At 43.0% G+C, this 18,794-nt stretch overlaps 1 long non-coding RNA gene across 1 annotated transcript in view; it reads right to left on the bottom strand.

The window, feature by feature from the left end:
* Positions 1–18,794, bottom strand: part of Gm36723 — a 115,967-nt gene that overhangs the window by 59,367 nt on the left and 37,806 nt on the right. Inside the window, exons 6-9 of the long non-coding RNA XR_001780577.2 lie at positions 17,674–17,747; positions 16,552–16,625; positions 15,383–15,573; positions 13,748–13,823 (exon numbers count right to left, since the gene is read on the bottom strand). This is a non-coding gene — a long non-coding RNA (predicted gene, 36723). The remainder of the gene's footprint in view (positions 1–13,747; positions 13,824–15,382; positions 15,574–16,551; positions 16,626–17,673; positions 17,748–18,794) is intronic.

Genomic DNA, 18,794 nt, shown 5'->3' with positions numbered 1-18,794 from the left:
GCAGCTGGCAGTGCCTTCCCTGGAGCCTTCCAGGGCTGAGCCCTGTCTTCCTGGCTGGAGAAGTGAAATGAATGCATGCAGAGAGTACACAAAACACTCGCCGTGTTTCCCTGGCTGCTCAAAAAAAAAAATCCTATGGGGAAATGCAAGCACGTTCATGGTTCTCTCAACTTCCTGTGGGTGTCAGAGAGCAAATGCTAACCAGCAAGGAAAACGAAATAAAATAAATGAAAAGGGACAAAATAATAAAACAAAATCGTCTGAGGTTCAACCCTCCCTGAGTATCTTCAGGAGCTTAATAGTGCTAGGTAAATGGAGACATTTTCTTTAGTAATGTATCCACTGGCACATTGTCCATGCTCCTGTAAATAATACCTAAACTGTAACATGAGTCTGTAACCAATCCTAAGAGATTCATTGTGTCACACACACACAAACACACACACACCATGAAAATGAAAGTGGGGTTACTGTCTTGGTTAGGGTTTTGTGAACAGACACCATGACCAAAGCAAGTCTTATAAGGACAACATTTAATTGGGGCTGGCTTACAGGTTCAGAGTTTCAGTCCATTACCATCAAGGTGGGAGCATGGCAGTGTCCAGGCAGGCATGGTGCAGAAGGAGCTGAGAGTTCTACATCTTGTTTGGAAGTCAAATAGAAGAAGACTGGCTCCCAGGCAACTAGGACTAGGGTCTTCAAGCCCATGCCCACAGTGACACACCTACTCCAACAAGGCCACACTCTGACAAGGATACACCTTCTAATAGTGTCACTCCCTGGACTGAGCAAATACAAACCAGTTAGTTAGGGAAGAGGAAAGAGTCATTGGGAGTGAGAGAGGACAATGAAAAGAGCATAGATCAAAGCTCATTATAAACACCCATGAAAAATGTCACAATAAAACCCAGCATGATGTCTAGTTAGTAAGACATGCTAATAAAGCTTTAAAAGAAACTAAAAATAAATAATAAACAAACAAACAAACAAAACCAAAATAGCAAAATAAAAGAAAGCTGTTGCCTAGCTGTTTGGACAGGAAGTAACCCAGCTGGAGAACCAGGATTATCCTTCGGCCCCTGGTAATGGCTCTAAAGAAAACTTCATTTGTGGTTGTGACCCCGAGCCTGGAACACTGTTGCTCATTCAGATAAAACTTCACTAAAATTCATTAAAAGTAAAATGTTGGAACAAGGTCCAAACTGATTGTATAGTACAGGAAGCTATACTTAAAGTTGTTATCTGTAAACAACATGGGAATTTGGTATTTTTCTTACTTCCCGGTGATCTCTTGTGTTGTCTAGACACTGCCTGTGGCTTTGTCTCAGGAAACAACAGTTCCAGCAAAGCCCAAGTTAGCTAGGGGACACCCCATATTCGGCAGCTGATATCTGAGTGGTCAACTACATGGCTTAATTTGGGGATGGGAAAGCTCCTGCCATACCTCCTCAGAAGGTAGCAGACTCAAAGAAGAGCATGGTGTGGCAGAGGAAGAGGAGGAAAAGGAGGAGGAGAGGGAGGAGTTGGAGGGGGAGGGGGGAGGACCTACCAGCTCTCCAACATAGGACCTGTTAATAAGAAACACTGTGCAATGATCGAGGAAGGAACCTTGAGATACTATTTTGTGGAATGATACGGCTCCCTGATCTGGTTCATAACCCTGGGGAGGCTGGGGGAATAGAGCTTCTGATTTGAGCCATAATGAACTGGTAAACGATGTAGCTTCTGGCTGTATAATGAACGGCTGCATTAATTCGCCAGCTCTGATTTTAAGCCTCAACATAGGCCCTGAAGTGACAGGATAGTTATCTCAGCAACAATTAATATTCTGAAAATGCTGTCCTCATTGCTCATTCTATTACCATCAGAAAAAGTTTTGTTCCTCGGGCATCTTTATAACCTCATAAAAATGTGGGAAATGAAATATATACACATATACATATGTATATATGTGTGTGTTTATCTATCAGTTACTATATTATATATATATATACATATATATATATATTTAGAGAGAGAGAAGTTTCTATTTACAATAAGTTCCAGTTTCATTTTAATTTCTGATCTCCATCTTGAAAATCACATTGAAAGTAAGAAGATATTTCTATATTATTTTCTGGCTTGGTAAAAATGCCTTGGCTGTGATAAAGAGATTAGGTGTTTTGTCACCTGGTAGACCCTTATCTGTTAATTTGCCTGGAAGATTATCTTCCCCCACCATAACACGTTTTCCTCCCCGAAGTAAGAAAAACTGCTTTCAGGTTTAATTTGAGAGTTGAAAGACAGCTGCCGAAGATGCAATTGAACTTAGGCATGGTGAGGATTTATCACACTGTTGGCCAAGCTTACAGAGTTAGTGTAGACAGGGCTCACAGGGTTCTTAGAATTTGATATAACCACTGTAGAAAGATACCCTGACCAGTTCAAGGGGCTGCCTCAGCAGCAGGTGGACTGCAGCCATGTGGGGTAATTATTCCCTATTAGATAGAAGGGGTTTCTGTCACTTCCCGAGTATAGTTGCATTAAGACTCACCGCTCTGACTCACAGCACTGGGAACATGGAACCTGAAGAGGCCACCTCCTGTAGACAGGCAGTAACCCCAGAGGAGCAGTGGGACACCAACCCACCCATAAAACTTTCCACCCAAATGTTATCCTGTCTATAAGAAATGCAGGGACAGGGGATGGAGCAGAGACTGAGGGAACAGCCAACTTGAGACCCATCCCATGAGCGAGCACCAATCCTTGACACTATTAATGATACTCTGTTATGCTTATAGACATGGATCTAGATGGCTGTCCTCTGAGAGGATCCACCCAGAAACTGACTTAGACAGATGCAGACACCCACAACAAAACAGTGGATGAAGCTTGGGGAGTCTGGTGGAAGAATAGGGGGGAAGAGTTGTGCCCCCAAAGAGGATCAGAACTCCACAGAAAGACCAACAGAGTCAACTAACCTGGACCCTTGGGACTCTCAGAGACTGACCCACCAACAAAAGACCATATACAGGTTGAACCTAGGCTTCACAGCACATATGTAGCAGATGTGCAGCTTGGTGGGTCCTGAACAACTGGATCAGAGGCTATCCTAAGAGCTGTTGCCTATTCATGGGATATGTTCTAGCTGGGCTTCCTTTCCTGGCCTCAGTGGGAGAAGAAGCACCTAGCCTCGCAGAGACTTAATGTGCCAGGGTGAGGGGATACCCAGGGGGTGGAGACCCACCTGCTCAGAGAAGAGGGAGAGAGGGGGTGGGGGGAAGGATTATGGGAGGGTATTAGAAGTTAGCTCATGAATTGGGCCCCACTTTCAACTTCCAAACTCTTGGCAGGATCCTGTTTTAGAAGCCTTGCCAGTCTTCAGGTTCCCAGGCTGAAAATAATGGCCTTGGCTATTCACTACATTCCATCTGCCCACCTCTGTGCACCTCTCACAAGATGCACTCTCTGATGACCTATATTCTCTCTAGAAAGATCCCACTATAGCCCTGGAGACTCTTATCAGGACCCCCAAGGACATTGTCCAGGACAGTATATGCTACAATGATTGGAGACCACTCAAAATCTGCTTTCCAGTGACATGAGCAAAGACAGCATTGTCCTCATTAGCAAATGTGACAAAAATGGTCCTTACACTTAAAATCGACTTCAGGGTCTGTCATGATATCCAAGTTATTGCTGCTCATTCTAAGGTGAAAAGTCTCTCATTTTGGTAATAATCTTGGGAGACAGTGTGTCTTCCACGGAGCCATGCATAGAAGCAGCATGGAATCTTTGAAGTTAGAGTCCCTGTGAGCTCTGGACAAATGGCGAATGAGCTTTTTCTTGAGTCAGCTAGTTTGGCACAGTGGTTGTTCTGTGTTATAGATTCTGAATTTTGCATTTAATTAATTGACTCTGGCAATTGACATGATTCTTTTTTCTTTAAAAAAATCTTAAACAAAAAACAAACAAACAAACAAAAACTTCATTTGATAAATGTCCTCGAAGTGCCACTCAAAGCACAGGTGTGATCACGTGATCTGACTACAATGCCAGCCCATGGGGAACTGCTTTAGAATGTACAAACCAATACAACACAATATTGACTAGAAAATTCTCATCAGATACACACAGTACGCCTGGTCAGAGAGCTGAACCTGGGTCCTATAAACCACGAAACATGAAACCGCTTAACATTAATAAGCAAATAAAGCAAAATTCACCCAGCTTATAAGATAAGCACAAAGGTAAGCAGAGATAAAGCATGTGTTTCCTCCTGCACAAATGCAGAGCTGAACAGGCGCTAAGGCCTACTCTTCTTTCCTTGATGAACGGTCGAGTTACAGGAAAGGAAAATAGACTAGAATATGATGCCGTCGGCAACCAACTTCAGGTACCATCTGTATATACTCCTGGCACTATTAATTTGCAATTAACAAGGGCCTTATGCTTTATCCCCTGCAACTCCCTGTCTTAAAGTGTGAGGGAGGGAACTGAGCGGTGGGGAACAGGCAGGTGGTGGCAAGCCTGCTCAACAACACATGATACTGAATCACTGGTATGTGAGCTGCTCTCGCCAGCTAATAAAAGGTCATTTGTTGATGGGAGATGGAAGTTTCCGTTATGCCGAGACATGAAACAACTCTTCAAAGTGTGGTAGAGTATTGTAGAGGTAAGTGATACACGGCACCACACAGGCTGAGCTATATCACACACAAACCCTGATGAAAGTCTAGGCGTGTATCTAAACTCCTCCCCTCACAGGTCTGTGGATGCCAGAGAGGGATGACTGAAGCTCTAAACTCAGTCACCCTGGCTTCTGAGCTTCTCTGCCATTGGCCAGTTGTAGAACCCTGGACCAACTGCTTGACCTCCCACAGGGTCTATTTCTCCATGCACCCAGTCATATGAATCATGAAGGGTCTGCCACAGAGATGAAGCAAACTTCTGGGCTACTGCTGCCACGCACATCGAGAGCCCTACCTGACTGCCTCCAAGTGTACTTTGCTTTTAAAAAACACTCCAGTCACTTGAGAAGAGCACCCATGGCATTCCTGTCCCTTTAACTGAAAAAGAAATGGGTGCCAAGTAGCCTCCTGACACTGCTTGGTAAGCCTAGAACTGTGAACACTGTGCAAATCTAGGCTTGTCCACAGAATCAAGCTCTTGAGGTCAGATTCCTTCACCAGAGTGTCAAAAGGATATAGGGAATTTCTAAATTTCAGCCAAATTTATCAGGTTCATATATATATATATATATATATATATATATATATAAATTTGGAATAGGACTTATTTTGTTTAAATTTATTTTTCATTTACATATATATACATATACATATTTGTGTGTGTGTGTGTGTGTGTGTGTGTGTGTGTGTGTGTGTGTGTGTGTGTGTGTAGTATATGTGTGTGTAAGAGAGTGTGGAAGGCAAAGGTTGGTGTGGGGCATCGTCCTTAATGATGGTCTACTTTAGTTTTGAGGTAGAATGGCGCTTATCCACTGAGCTAGGTTGACTCACCACTTCCTCAGGGCTGGAATTAAAGGTGTAATCCAGGCTTGTTCTAGGGATCTAACATGGGTCCTCATGGCTTCTTGGCAAGCATTTTATCAACTAAGTCATCTTCAAGATCCTAGGCTAACACATGCTAAGAGAAATATATGTTGAACCTAGCTGATCTGTGACCTAGAAGTGGAGAATGGATAGAAACGGATCTTTTTTTTTTTTTTTCTTGAACATTTGCTCATAAGTATAGCATCAGATGCCTGGGGGAGTTGACTGAGTGTGATATAAAGCAAGACAATTCATAGTAGTCTAGAAAAATCATAGCCAACTGTGAAATTCAAGAAAACAGAGATCCCTTCAATGTAAGCCCAGAGCTGAAGACATAGCTCAGTGGTAGAGTACTTGCTTAGCACATGCAAGGTTCTGAGAACCATCCGCAATACAGAAGAAAAATAAAGTAATTTGTGCTAGGTTCTGGAGAAGCTGCGAAGCCTCTTGCTCTGGGTGTAGCTGGAGCTTAGTAGTGGAGTGCTTCTGTAGCTTGAACTGAGCTCCATGTCCAACCCTCACCACTGTGCTGGTTTGGATAATAGCCCCCATTGGCTCATATATGTGCATGCTTAGTCCCCAGTTGCTGAACTGTTTGAGAAGAATTAGACGGTATGGTCTTGTTGGAAGATCCATCTCATTGGCAAGGTGGGCTTTGAGTTTAAAATCCCATACCAGGGCAAGTGGCTTTCTACCTGTTGCCTGTGGGTCAGGATGTAAAGCTTTCAGCCACTCCTCCAGCACCATTCCTACATGTGGGCACCTTCCCTGCCATAATGATAATGAACTAGCCTTCTGAAACTGCAAGAAAGCCCAATTTAAATATTTTATTTTGTAAGAGTTGCTTTGGTCATGGTGTCTCTTCACAGCAATAAAAACCCTAAATAAGGAACTCACTGGGGAGGGAGAGAGAGAGAGAGAGAGAGAGAGAGAGAGAGAGATCAGTTAATTTTCAATGGGAGGAGAGGCCCTTGGTCCTGTGAAGGTTCTATGCCCCGGTATAGGGGAATGTCAGGGCCAGGAAGCAGGAGTGGGTGGGTTGGTGAGCAGGGGGAGTGGGGAGGAGATAGGATATTTTTGGAGGGGAAACCAAGAAAGGAGATAACATTTGAAATGTAAATAAAGAAAATATCTAATAAAAAATTAAAAATTAAAAACAAAAAACCATACACACCAACAACAACAAAAGAAGGGCCTTCTGCACATCCCTTAATCCCACCACTTCCAAAAAGAGCATTTCATGGTTGAAAGAAACCAGGGCAGAATTCCCTGGAACATCCAACTGTTTGCTCCTGGGCCAAGACTTAGAGACATGACTCATCCCAAGTGAACGAGGCCATATTCTGTGGGCAAATGTCTCCACACCCCAGATGTCAGTCAATTTCTGCTTAACGACCTGAGACTCTGTGCACTGGCAGACATCATTGCAAAAGCTTCCAGTTTTGTGACAGTCGTGAGAAAGGCAGGGAAGGCAATGAGGGATGCTGTGGGTTTCACACTCACGGGGATCCCACATAGCTTACGAGTTTCTAGGACTTACATGCTGATCATTGATCAAAAAGTTTGCATTCACTTAGTGAAGGATTTTATGTTTTACAAAGAGGTCAGGAGAATTCAAAATGTGTTTATTTATCATCTGCTCTATAAGAAGATTTGAGAAATAAAAATTGGGGGTATAAAGAAAGGAGACAAAAAAAATCTCAGTAAAACAATCCTTGAACAAGAAAGGCTAAATATTAGGGCAGAAGAACTGACTTCAGGCAACAGAAGTGAGTTTTGAAAACGGATGTAAAGCTAATTATTTTTCCTGGGATAATTCTGCCATAGATTTTATTGGTGATGTTTTGGTATTGGATAAGTTCATGCAATGATTCCAGAGTGAAAGTGTGAAGCTCGGTGTAAATCTCCATGGCTTTGGGATGGTTATTCCAACTGTACAGCGGTTTATTGAGATGCATAGTCTTTGGATCTGGTTAACTTGGGTATGTGATGTTCCTTATTTGCAAGTCTTTTTTATAATAAGGTTTATAATAAATAAATAAATAAAATTATTTTTTTCTACCAAAGTTTCATTTTTTGTGAGAATCTATTACACCGAACATTATACACTCTCAAATAAGAGGTAAATGAAACTTGAAAGCTTTCCCCCAGAAGAGTAAAGGAAGAACCCGTTAACTGTCACCAGAAAGAGTTGAAGAGTGTCAAGGAGAGCATCATACAAATATGGCCTCTACTACTTGATGTCTTTAAAATTTATTCGTACTAACTCATGATTGCAAGCATACAGCGTGTTCAGATAAAATGTTAGATGACTCGGGGGTTAGGAACGAAGAGCCTTCCTCAACAAAGATATACTGAAATGCCTGTCTCCAGGGCCTATGATTTGTCTTCATTTGGAAATAATGTCCACAGAGGGGTACAGTTAAAATGAACTATTTAGAGTGGATCTTAATAGAAGATAGCCTATATCTTTGTATCAGTCAGGTTCATCTAGAGAATCAGAACCCATGAAATTAAGCTATAGTCAATGGGATTTATTAGATTGCTTATGCAACATGGTTTAGACAGGCCAACAATAGCTGTCTTCATACTAGAAAAGCTAAGAACCCAGTAGCTGTTTAGTACACAAGGCCAGATGCCTAAGCATGCCCAACCTGAAACTGAAAGTCTAGAGGATTTAGGGGCAGCCACTGGTCTTCAGTCCACATTGGAAGGCAATAAAACAAAGAGAAGAGCTTTTCTCTCGGACTCCCTTTCATCTGGGATGCTATCTGAAGGGCCACCTATACTCAAGATTGGTTCTCCCACTTCAGATAACCTGGTCAATCAAATAAATAAATCAAATAAATACCTTCCAGGTGTACCCAGAAGCTTGTCTCTTCCTGATCCCATCAGTTTGACAACCAAGATTATTGATCACAGTCCTCATGGAAGGGAAATCTGAACACAGGTGAAAGCTGTACAGGGGGATGCTGGTGAATGAGGCAGGAAAACCTCATGAAGATGAAGGCAGAGAATTAGGTAATGTTCTGCAGTCAACCACCGCCAGACATAGCCAAGAAGCTAGGAGACTGATGTGTAATGGGGTTACCAATGGGGTCTTTAGAAAGAACCTTAGCAGCTCTCGACTTCTGACTTCAAGCTCCATCCTGTTACATTAGTGGCCCTTTCTGTGACAGAACTAGCCAACTAACACAAGAGGTTTGCATTTTGGAAGCCCATCCCGCTATGACTGAAGCACATACAATGTGCTCCAAGATGGTATGAGGAGAGTCATGGAGGTCTCCCCAAGACTTCTGCATATCTAATGGGCTTACTATCTCTAGTACTGCTTTTTATAGTCCTAATTTTCCCCTTTGGTTATGGATTCTAACTCTACATTTTGTTTTTGCAGATTGCAACCAAATTATTGTGTAAAAAAAAAATCTGTCTCATTTCATCTATGGTGCCTATCTTTTTCTTTAATTTCTTTAACAAATTGATTAACGGTCCTTTAGTCTTCATACATTCTTTCTGACAACTGTTTATTTAAATCTTGATTTTTTAATTGGGTATTTATTTCATTTACATTTACAATGCTATCCCAAAAGTCCCCCACCCACTCCCCCACCCACCCACTCCCACTTCTTGGCCCTGGCGTTCCCCTGTACTGAGGCATATAAAGTTTGCATGACCAATGGGCCTCTCTTTCCACTGATGGCCGACTAGGCCATCTTCTGATTCATATGCAGCTAGAGACACGAGCTCGGGGGGGGGGGGGGTAACTGGTTAGTTCATATTGTTGTTCCACCTATAGGATTGCAGATCCCTTTAGCTCCTTGGGTACTTTCTCTATCTTCTCCATTGGGGGCCCTGTGATCCCCAATCCAATAGCTGACTGTGAGCATCCACTTCTGTGTTTGCTAGGCCCCGGCATAGTCTCACAAGAGACAGCTATATCTGGGTCCTTTCAGCAAAATCTTGCTAGTGTGTGCAATGGTGTCAGTGTTTGGAAGCTGATTATGGGATGGATCCCCGGATAGGGCAGTCTCTAGATGATCCATCCTTTCGTCTCAGCTCCAAACTTTGTCTCTGTAACTCCTTCCATGGGTGTTTTGTTCCCAATTCTAAGAAGGGGCAAAGAGTCCACACTTTGGTCTTCGTTCTTCTTGAGTTTCATGCATTTAGCAAATTGTATCTTATATCTTGGGCATTCTAAGTTCCTGGAGGGCATCATCCTGAGTGAGGTAACCCAATCACAAAAGAACTCACACAATATGTACTCACTGATAAGTGGATAAATCTTGATTTTTGATTCCTTCTTCTGTTTTTGGTTTTGGTAGTAGTGGTGGGGGTGGTGTGTATGTTCATGTCTCTCTCTCTCTGTGTGTGTGTGTGTGTGTGTGTGTGTGTGTGTGTATGTATGTATGTGTGTGTGTGTATACCTAGAAGCTGGTTCTTATGTACAATGATACTCCACAGAGGGCTGAATGAAACCCCTTCCTAGTGAAGAAGTGTATTGCTCCAGTGGATGATCAAACACAAGCTGAGCAAGCCTTGCTTGGCAAAGTCTATTTCAGTCATGGCTCAAGTCCCAAAGTATATCCCTTAAACCTGACCCCATGACCATCTTTTCTCAGATATTATATAAACATCTGGGCAAATTATCCAAAGTCTTATCTACAAATAATGACAATATCATCTACTTTGTATGTCTATGGTAAATTTTATTGAACAAAAAGATTTGCTTAAGCACAAGGAGCCAATATATGTCTATTCCTTTGCCTTTCAAGTACCAATTTCTCCAAAACATAAACATCAACCTTCTGCCATCTTAAGCTTTCATATTTGTGACCCTAGAATCTATTATGATTATGCTTTTAGTGGCCAGCATGTATTAGCATTAACTTCAGGAAGACCTAAGAACATACCCCAGGATGTTCCTCAATTTCTGAAATGAAAGACTCATAACACCTGCCTTGGGATAGGGCTATAAGAACACATGGAGAGCACCTCCATCGTGCCCAGAACAGTTCCTCTCTACCCACACTAAAAAAAAAGCATAAGGCATACAAGACACTACCACTAAGTCAAACATTCTGGATCTCTCTGCAGTCCCACAGGCTGCTCTGAATTCAGACTTAAGTCCATATATCCCAGCACTATCATATTGTGACTGCAAGAACCTCAGCTCTCAGCTGGCCTCAAAGTATTGAGAAACAACGGTGACTAGACAAAGCTGTCTCCTAAAAACTCTACCAAAGGAGTAACATCATTCCATAATTTCAATTGAAAAAAAAAGTGAGCTACATACATACAGGATGAAAGGAGGACATTTGCGCCCCCCCTCCCCCGCTTACCTGACTCAGGCATTCACTCAGACATCTGCCTCTACTGTTGACCTCTAGAAAATGGGACTGAGCATCATGGGCTAGAGGGAGATATTCTTTGATCTTGGACTGATGTTGATATAAACAATCTCTGCAAAGGAATAGCAAGCATCCCCTTGAAGAGGCTGCATTCACAGTGTGCTTTGAGTTTGATGTAAATGAAACTAAATCATGGTTGGTTCTTTTTTGTTGTTGTTGTTTTTGTTTTTTGTTTTTTTCATCAAGATACGGGGCCAAATCATTATTTCAGAATATGAGCAAGTTTTGAATTAGCTCTGAAAGACACAAATCAAAAAGTCTGAGATCCAACAGCTTAGCAATTACCAAGTGACTAGCTAATTTTAAGGAATCAAAAATATAAATTAGACCCAATTCCAAGACTGTCCTAAAGAGTAAGAACAGCAATAATGTATAAAGATGCCAGTAGTCACTAGAGGACTACTTGACTGGGTGCTTCTCTCCCTCTTTCCTGTCACAAGAGCAGTACACATTAACCTCTGGGCCATTTCAAACTGAGTCTTGACAGCTATGCAAACTGTTGCTTCAGTTTGGGGTCACTTTTCATTTCAGCTTTGGGACCAGACTCTCTGACCATCCCTGCTGCCATCAACATGGCCTTGTGACTTAAAAAAGTCACATTTACCAGGAGGATGGTTGGTGAAAAGGAACCTTTAGTTTACCTCATGATTCTGTCACGTGCACACCCTACACACACAGCCATGCAAGATCAACCCAAAATATTCAGGACCAATTTGATTGAGAAAGCTCACCTACTACAAGCTCACAGAGCCCACTGCCCTAGCTCTTGGGATCTAGTATGGTGTCCCTACACTCCGGCTTCCCCTTCACCATGTCAGTGAGGGATTGTTTGGAGAAGAGGAAAAAAAAAAAAAAACTTCTCAACTCCTGTCAGAACATAAGCATTTTTGGAACAGTTTCGTCCTTTTTAAGACTTGGAGTGAGTGAGAAGCTTTTAGAAAAGCTAAAAATATCTGTTAAACAAGAAGAGAACACCCGCCAGTCCACTATTCCTTCTGAGCAAAAGGCTCGCCAACCTGGGTGTGAAGTCCTCTGCTGGGACTCAAGGACCTTGAGGGAGAGGTGTCAGCTGTTCAACAGCTTAGGAACAAAGGTAAAAGGAGGTGAAGTTGGAGGTAAAGATAACAGAAAGCTTGGGAGTGGCTGCCACATCACATACGCTAATGGCCTATGAAATTCACCCTATGCGAATTCCTCCTGCTATAACCAAGAAGGCCAAGACAAGAACAGACTGAGACACTTGTCCAGAGTCACTACACAGAGAACTGCACCCAGGGGAAGGAAGACCAGGCTACGCTCCTCTGTGGGTCTCACCATCATACTGGTGTACCCACAGCCCTCAGAGTATTTAGGAGAAGGAGGGGAAGAAGTAGTCCTAGATCATGGTTCTGATCTCAGGCAACCTAAATGGACCTACAGTCAAAAATCTGACTTCCAGGGATCACAAGGGCAGATTCTTTCAAACACGTGAGGTCTTCCTCTGGCCTCAGCATGGCTACACATAGGCATGAGCAGCCTTGAATATGCACATATATGAACATGCAATATGCATGCACATACACACACACACGGACATTCACACACTTTCACAGGCATGCCCTAAAATGATGTTTTATCATTTATCTGTCCATCCTCTAGTCTAACCATCATATCCTATTATCATTTCAACTCTAAGTATTAGCAGAAGCCTAGGAGCACCTGAATGACTGCCCAACATTGCTCCAAGGTGACAGAAACATTTGGAAATGGTGCTTCGGGTCTGGGAAAATAGCAAAACAGAGAGGTAAGAGGAAAAAGTCATTGAATTCAGCAACAGCCCATGTGCCCTCACTGACAGAGCTTATCACATTTAAGTTCCTCATGACAGATTGGTTCATGAACCATTCACCAAGTATACAGAGAGAGAGAGAGAGAGAGAGAGAGAGAGAGAGAGAGAGAGAGAGAGAGAGAGCTTAATCCCTGTATCATTGGCTACCACTGGTTTTCTAAGAAGCTTAACAGGGCATGCTCTGACTTCAACAATGACCCACTAATAGCTTTACATTTCTCCACAGTATTATAAGCTCCTATCTCCTAATGAAATCAAGAAATCAAGGAGACAGCAGACAGCAGGCGAGTGAGCAAACACGGAACAGATCCAAGGACACCCTGGGACCCTCTGAGCTACAAATAGTCACCTGCGAGCATTGATCAAACCTTAACTTCCACCTGGGAAAACAGAGTTGCTTCTCTCTGGGTGAAGCAAACTTCTTTCCCACTGTACTTGAAAAAGCATGACATGCCCAATATAGCTGTGATCTTGTCGAGGTCGATCATGTTCTCCTTTGTAGGGAGGGTGACTGTCAGCTTATAGCATCTGATGTCCAGGTCCTTCCCAAGGGTGTTCATATGAGCAGTCCTCCAAGGGAGAGGTTCAATGTTAGTTAATGCTAGATTTGCCCTGATAGTATGTGGCTTTTTTTTTCATGTCTGTCCTTCTAGGCTACACTTTAACTTCTGGGTATTGAGGCATTTGTGTTTTCCCAATTTCCTTAGCCATATGACACATCTGGTGAGGGCTGCTAGCCACCGCCTTTTGTTTAAACTCCCTGGGTAGCTGCTTGCTACTTTGAACGTAAACAACAAAGGTTTGTAATATGGCCCTATCTACTTCCCCTGTCCAGTTCCCCTTTCACCCCAGCTGCATGTTATACTGTCCACTTCCATCAGCATGAGACCTGGCTAACTGACATTCGCTTCTGCCCCTACACCAGGGCAGCTCCCTATGTTGTCTCCCAGCCCACTGCCCCTATCTCTCACACTCACCCTTTCACCATTCTCAACATCCATAGCTTCTCGTTGGCTTTATCTTCTGTACTGGACATCCAAGTGAACCATAGACCTGTAGACAGATAAGATATAGATACAGATTTGGGTTCTAATATAGATAGTGATTAAAACCTTAATAGCCCTTAGTGGTCCCTTTTGTAAAATTTGGCTAGAGAAGAAAATGGGACCAGGGGCCAAGGGCCAAGTCTCAAATGTTCCAAAAATTGACAGAATAAAAAAAAAAAAGCTGTCTGAAAAATGAACCATCAAAGAATGTAGACACACTCTCATCCTCAAAGCTTGTCACTGTGTTATTTCATAGGGCAAAGGGACTTTGTAAACTCATTGAAATTAGGGATGCTGAGACATGCATGGTAGCATAATCCTAGAGCCCTGGCATCATGGGAATAGAGTCTGAGGCAGGAGGATCCCAGGTTCAAGTTCTCTGTGGGTTACAGAGTAAGTTCAAGGCCAACTGGGCAACTAAATAAAGAACTTGCCTTGAAATAAAAATAGAAGCTGGTGGCTGGGGATACAGGCCAGTGATGAGGTACTTGCTGAGCATTGATGAGGCCCTGGGTTCAATATCCAGTTCTATAAAATAAATAATAAGTAAATGAAATTCAGGGTAAGGATATGGAGATATATATGGGTTTCTATGTGGGGTTCAAAATAAGGGCACTACTCTGAAATCTCCTGAAATGTGAGCCAAGATAAACCCATCTCTCCCAAGTTGCTTCATTTAATAGTCTGGTCATAATGGCATAAAAGTAATATAGTCAGGGTGAGCAGAAAATAATGACAAAGGCAACATGGAGACTTGAGTGTCATGAACAGAATGACAACAAGGTGAGCAGAAGCAGCAATGAGAGGGGTGAGATGTTGAGTCTATATGGAGCCCTGATATGAGGATTGACAATCCTACAGAATTAACACCTATAGCACACTCAGGCTACTCTGGGACAGTGTCAAAACACTTTAAACTTATTTTTTAAATTAACAGTATTTTTAGAGTCAATATAAAACATGGTCATCAGCTGTATAAAATTTGCTATGATTTCTTATGCTTTGGAGATTCCCTTTATTTAGATGTTGAACCATATTCAATTCCCCTCATCCTGCATAGCTGATCATATGCTTCTTGGGGGTAGGGTACCATTTTCGCTGCCTCCTCAACTTAATGAACTATTTTACAAGCTGGAAAATGTGATTAGTTTATTTATATTTAAGCAAAGAGTGTCACAAAAACTCAATAACTTACTCCCAGAAGTTTTGCATCATTGATGACAGATGGGGGAGGGAGGGTCGGCAACTTAATCTGATTTTATTCATCATAAATATTCAAATCATGTATATTTGTTCCATAAAACAGTTGTTTAAATGGCTTTAATTTATTTTCAATTTTATTGTCTCAACTGTATTGTGCAAGGCAATTGTTGAAATAGTTTGGTAACATCTGATAAATGTTGGTCTCTCTCTCTCTCTCTCTCTCTGCATGTGTGTGTGTGTGTGTGTGTGTGTGTGTGTGTGTGTGTGTGTGTGTGTGTGTGTGTGTCCATCCTTCTCAACTAAACCTCCTGGAGTGTCAATACTTTCCTAGCTTAGTTTCTGCTGCTGTGATTAAACACTGACCAAAGGCAAGTTGGAGGAAAAAGGATTTCTTTCATCTTGTAGCTTCTAGTCTTCTATGATGGGACATTGTGGCAAGAATTCCAGGCAGGAACCTACAGGCAGGAAGGTGAAGCAGAGGTGACAGAGGAAGGCTGCTTAGTAGCTTGCTTCTCCTTGCTTGTTCAGCTTGCTTTCTTATACAATCCAGGTCCCTGGGGTGACAATGCTCACATTAGGCTGGGTCCTCCAACATCAAACATTAATCAATACATTACCCCCATAGACTCACTTATAGGCCAATCTGATGGAGGCAATTCAGTCAGCTGAGGTTCCCTGGGTGACTCTGGTTCATGTCAAGGTGACAAACACTGACCTCTTGGTCAGTGCATCCATCATGTTGTCCATCCTCACCATTTAAAGTGGCTGTTATCATGAAACCTACTCCTAGCAGAGTCCGTGTACAGAGAGGCTAAATCTCAACATTATCAATAATTGGGAAGGGGGGGACTAACAACTTGCCTCTGGTAATTCTATATCATCATATGCAAGGCTAAGTACTCATAATAAACACTGTACACATCTAATAACTTGGAGATTTATTTTGATTCTTGAAATGAGGACTTAACAGATCACAGTCTAAGAGGACACCAGAAGCAGAAGTGAAGAGTTGCCTGAGGTCACTGTTGTCTCTCAAGAATGACTGGGAACCTGGTATTTTGAGAAAATAAAACACTTATTTATTGTTTGTGTATGTGTGGGAACACTTGAGTATCAGAGTGCATATGTGGAAATCAAAAGACAACTTTCAGGAGTCATTTGTCTCCTTCCACAGTGTGGGTCCCGTCAGGCTTGGAAACACTCACCTTTACCTTCCATGTTCATGGATGTAGTCACAGACTATGACTATGACTATGACTATGACTATGACTGACAGATTCAATGGTAACCTGTCTGCTACCTTGATCTCCAAGCTCCATCCAGTACTCATCAACCCCTCCTCCATAACTGACTCAAGATCCCTCTCCTATGGACTGGGAAGATGGCTCAGATGATGAAGTGCTTGCTACATAAACAGGCAGATCTGAGCCCACATGAGAAGGGTATTGTTGCAAGTAGATTGAAATCCCAGTGCCAGGGAAGACATGGGCAAAGCCCTGAGACTGAATGGCCAGTCAAATTGGCGTACTTACCAAGTTCAGGCCAATGTAGTGACAAATTTTGGAATTTTTGTGTCTTTAAAAAATTCATAAACTGGAGAGAGAACCTGTAGAGACCATATCTAGAGGTTAGGCACAGCCGCTGGTTGAGGTATCAGGCCACCCACTCATCTCAAAAAATTTTAACCCATAATTGCTCCTGTCTAAAATAAATACAGGGACAAAAAGTGGAGCAGAGATCGAAGGAAAGGCCACCCAGAGACTGCCCCACCTGGGGATCCATCCCATATGCAGCCACCAAACCCAGACACTATTGCTGATGCCAAGAAATACTTGCTGACAGGAGCCTGGTATTGTTGCCTCCTAAGAGGCTCTGCCAGAGCCTGACCAATACAGATGCAGATGCTTGCAGCCAACCATCAGACTTAGCAATGGGGACCCTGATGGAGGAGCTAGAGGAAGGATTGAAGGAGCTGAAGGGGTTTGCAACCCCATAGGAAGAACAACAATATCAACCAAGCAGACCCCACCCAGAGCTCCCAGGGACTAAATCACCAGCCAAAGAGTATACATGAAGGGGCCCATGGCTCCAGCTGCTTATGTAGGGGAGGATGGCTTTATCTGGCATCAATAGGAAGGGAGGAGCTTGGACCTGTGAAGGCTCAATGCCCAAGCATAGGGGAATGCTAGGGCAGTGAGGTAGGAGTGGGTGGGTTGGGTGGGTGGAAGAGCACCCTCATAGAAGTAGGGGGAGGGGACAAGGGATATGCAGAGGGGAAACCAGGAAGGGGGATAATATTTGAAATGCAAATAAATAAAATAACCAATAAAAACATAAACCCCCTTGACCCCCTACTTTTCCTCTCCTATCTAGTGTTAGGGGGTTGAAAGGGTGGGGAAAGGATGGAGAAGGATGGAAGGAAGAACCCACAAAGGAGCAAACACCAGCTACAGGCCAATGAGAAATTCTGTCTCAAAATATAAGATGGATAATGGCAGTAAGGAATGACACCTAGGCTTATCTTCTGTTCTCCACACACATTGTAGACACTTGAATGTGTGTGTGTGTGTGTGTGTGTGTGTGTATCCAATCACACACACAAAGATTCCTCCTCTTTCAGCTTGCACTACCTACCACTAGTCCAGAACACTTACCTAGTGGTCTACACCCATTGTCTGACTCTTGGTTAACATTCTTATGTTACTTTCTTTCTGCTGTGACCAAAAACCTGAAAATACAAAGGAAGAATGATATATGTTTGTTCATGGTATAAGACAAGAAGGACAGATCCTTTACTGCCATGGTGGGATAACGGCAGGGGAGGCCATAGGCTATGCTTCGAGAGTGTCAGGGTGCTGGTTCATATCTCAGTGAAGCAGGAAACAAATGGTGAGCAGGAAGCAGGGCAGAGATGTTAACCTCAGGGGCCACTTTTCCAAAATGTGCCACTAGCTGGGGACCAAGCACTTAAACACATCAACCTGTGGTGTCATTTTCATGTTCAAAACTCACTTCCTCTCTGCCACTGTGACACCCAGACCTGTGCTAGGTGGCTGATGACAGATAAAATGGTGTCAATACCAAAGCCATCCTGTTTTCTTAATGGCTTACTGGCACTTCTACAGAGGAGGTGCGGTGTGGCACATGGGTCTTCACACTCTACTCAGTTCCAGGAATCTTTCCCGAGCTAGCTTTGCCTTCTGTATTCTATGATGTTTTCTCTGCAGAAGATTACACTGACAGTAGTTTTGCTACAAACACCACATACATAGAACTTCAGCGTAAGGTACTTTGTTTCTCCTACAAAAGAGATGGCCAAATGCCCTCCTCCAGGCACATGTCCCCAGAGGGTCTCTCCTAGTTGCTGTCCTTCAAGACAGCCCCTGGGAAACACTGCCTGCAGTCAATGTCTTCATGGACAAGTGAATCAATCCATCATCTCCATAGAAGATCACGGGGAAGAGCTGATGAGGAAATACCAGAACACGAGTGGGTGACATGAGGGAGGACGGGCCTAGTGTTTGTGAAACTTCCCTGTTCTCTCTGACTTTGCTTGTGTCCAATCTTAGAGTCCAGTCTACTTCTCTTTGTGGTGGACCCTCCCAATCTTTCAAGTTAGTGATTCTGACAGAAGCCAGCCTGGACATGTGCTATTTAATATCCCAAAGTAACATGCTGCATGACTGACATGGCCAAAAAGCATGGAAGGGGCCACTCCTCTCATGGGGCAGGCACTGATGATTGGCCTTTCTCAGGAAAGCAAGCCATTCACTGA

The sequence above is a fragment of the Mus musculus genome, chromosome 12 (assembly GCF_000001635.26).
Source record: "Mus musculus strain C57BL/6J chromosome 12, GRCm38.p6 C57BL/6J".
NCBI lineage: Eukaryota > Metazoa > Chordata > Mammalia > Rodentia > Muridae > Mus > Mus musculus.
This window is presented reverse-complemented; position numbering and strand designations above follow the sequence as displayed.